This window comes from Arachis stenosperma, chromosome 6 (assembly GCF_014773155.1).
Source record: "Arachis stenosperma cultivar V10309 chromosome 6, arast.V10309.gnm1.PFL2, whole genome shotgun sequence".
Lineage (NCBI taxonomy): Eukaryota > Viridiplantae > Streptophyta > Magnoliopsida > Fabales > Fabaceae > Arachis > Arachis stenosperma.
This window is the reverse complement of record NC_080382.1, coordinates 109,650,899-109,653,965: the sequence shown is the minus strand read 5'-3', so window position 1 is coordinate 109,653,965 and position 3,067 is coordinate 109,650,899. Positions and strand designations below refer to the sequence as shown.

At 39.6% G+C, this 3,067-nt stretch overlaps 1 non-coding gene across 1 annotated transcript; it reads left to right on the top strand.

Moving 5' to 3' along the window:
- The first annotated feature begins 1,538 nt into the window (after positions 1 to 1,538).
- Positions 1,539 to 1,646, top strand: LOC130938424 (small nucleolar RNA R71). The gene has a single exon (XR_009069590.1). It is a non-coding gene; the product is annotated as a small nucleolar RNA R71 (small nucleolar RNA).
- Positions 1,647 to 3,067: the final 1,421 nt, after the last annotated feature.

Here is a 3,067-nt window from a genome sequence, read left to right as displayed (position 1 = left end):
GAGAAGCTCTTCACGCTTCCTCTCCATGATGATAGAGGGATGTCCTTGGGCCTTAAACACCAAGGATTCTTCATTCACTTGAATGATCAACTCTCCTCTATCAACATCAATCACAGCCTTTGCTGTGGCTAGGAAGGGTCTGCCAAGGATGATGGATTCATCAATGCACTTCCCAGTCTCTAGGACTATGAAGTCAGTAGGGATGTAATGGTCTTCAATCTTCACCAAAACATTCTCTACAAGTCCATGAGCTTGTTTTCTTGAATTGTCTGCCATCTCTAATGAGATTCTTGCAGCTTGCACCTCAAAAATCCCTAATTTCTCTATTACAGAGAGGGGCATGAGGTTTACACTTGACCCTAAGTCACACAAGGCCTTCTTGAAGGTCATGGTGCCAATGGTACAAGGTATAGAAAACTTCCCAGGATCCTGCCTCTTTTGAGGCAGTTTCTGCCTAGACAAGTCATCCAGTTCTTTGGTGAGCAAAGGTGGTTCATCCTCCCAAGTCTCATTTCCAAATAACTTGTCATTTAGCTTCATGATTGCTCCAAGGTATTTAGCAACTTGCTCTTCAGTGACATACTCATCCTCTTCAGAGGAAGAATACTCATCAGAGCTCATGAATGGCAGAAGTAAGTCCAATGGAATCTCTATGGTCTCATTTTGAGCCTCAGATTCCCATTGTTCCTCATTGAGGAACTCAGAGGAGATTGGTGCACGCCCATTGGGGTCTTCCTCAGTGGCGTCCACCTCCTCTCTTTCCTCTCCATATTCGGCCATGGTTATGGCTTTGCACTCTCCTTTTGGATTTTCTTCTGTATTACTTGGGAGAGTACTAGGAGGGAGTTCAGTAATTTTCTTGCTCAGCTGTCCCACTTGTCCTTCCAAATTTCTGATGGAGGACCTTGTTTCATTCATGAAACTTTGAGTGGTTTGATTAGATCAGAGACCATTGTTGCTAAGTCAGAGGTATTCTGCTTAGAACTCTCTGTCTGTTGCTGAGAAGATGATGGAAAAGGCTTGTTATTGCCAAACCTGTTTCTTCCACCATTGTTGTTGTTGAAACCTTGTTGAGGTCTCTCTTGATTCTTCCATGAGAGATTTGGGTGATTTCTCCATGAAGAATTGTAGGTGTTTCCATAGGGTTCTCCTAGGTAATTCACCTCTTCCATTGAAGGATTCTCAGGATCATAAGCTTCTTCCTCAGATGAAGCTTCCTTAGTACTGCCATGTGCATTTTGCATTCCAGACAGACTTTGAGAAATCAAATTGACTTGTTGAGTCAATATCTTGTTCTGAGCCAATATGGCATTCAGAGTGTCAATCTCAAGAACTCCTTTCTTCTGATTAGTCCCATTGTTCACAGGATTCCTTTCAGAGGTGTACATGAATTGGTTATTTGCAACCATTTCAATTAGCTCTTGAGCCTCTGTAGGCGTCTTCTTCAGATGAAGAGATCCTCCAGCAGAGCTATCCAAAGACATCTTGGATAGTTCAGAGAGACCATCATAGAAAATACCTATGATGCTCCATTCAGAAAGCATGTCTGAGGGACATCTTCTGATTAATTGTTTGTATCTTTCCCAAGCTTCATAGAGGGATTCTCCATCCTTCTGTCTGAAGGTTTGGACTTCCACTCTAAGCTTACTCCATCTTTGAGGTGGAAAGAACTTTGCCAAGAAGGCATTGACTAGCTTTTCCCAAGAGTCCAGGCTTTCTTTAGGTTGAGAATCCAACCATATTCTAGCTCTGTCTCTTACAGCAAAAGGGAATAGCATCAGTCTGTAGACCTCAGGGTTAACCCCATTAGTCTTGACTGTGTCACAGATTTGCAAGAATTCAGCTAAGAACTGATGAGGATCTTCCATTGGAAGTCCATGGAACTTGCAATTCTGCTGCATTAGAGAAACTAATTGAGGCTTAAGCTCAAAGTTGTTTGCTCCAATGGCAGGGATAGAGATGCTTCTCCCATAGAAATCAGGAGTAGGTGCAGTGAAGTCACCCAGCACCTTCCTTGCATTGTTGGCATTGTTGTTGTTTTCGGCTGCCATGGGTTCTTCTTCTTTGAAGAATTCGGTCAGGTCCTCTAAAGAGAGTTGTGCCTTGGCTTCTCTTAGCTTTCTCTTCAAGGTCCTTTCAGGTTCAGGATCAGCTTCAACAAGAATGCCTTTGTCTCTGCTCCTGCTCATATAAAAGAGAAGAGAACAAGAGAAATGTGGAATCCTCTATGTCACAGTATAGAGATTCTTTGAAGTGTCAGAGGAAAAGAGAAATAGAAAGAAGAAGGAGAAGAAGAATTCGAACTTTAATTAGATAAGGTTCGAATTGTGCATTAAGAAGGAGTGGTACTCCATAAATGGAAGGATGTGAGAAAGAGGGAAGAGGATTTTCGAAAATTCAATTAAAAGATTTTGAAAACATTTTGAAAATTTGGTTGATAATTTTCGAAAATTCATAGTGAAAAAGAAATCAAGTGTTTTTTGAAAAAGATTTTGAAATTAGAAATCAAAAAGATTTGATTGAAAACTTATTTTGAAAAAGATGAGGTTAAGAAGATATGATTAGTTTTAAAGAGATGTGATTGAGAAGATATGATTTGAAAACAATTTTAAAAGATATGTTTTGAAAATAATTTTAGAAGATTTGATTTTGAAAATTAGTGACTTGCCTAACAAGAAAAGATATGATTCAAACATAAAACCTTCCTCAACAGAAAAGGCAAAAAATGTTCAATCAAATCATTAATTGTTAGTAAGTATCTTTTAAAAAGGAAAGAAATTAATTTTGAAAACATTTGATTGAAAAGATATGATTTGAAAAAGATTTGATTTTGAAAAACTTTGAAAACTTGAAAAAAATTGATTTGAAAACAAAATCTTCCCCTTAGCACCATCCTGGCGTTAAACGCCCAGAATGGTATACATTCTGGCGTTTAACGCCCAAAATGCTACCTCTTTGGGCGTTAAACGCCCAACCAGGTACCCTGGCTGGCGTTTAAACGCCAGTCTGCCTTCTTCACTGGGCATTTTTGAATGCTCAGCTTTTTCTGTATAAATCCTCTGCAGCA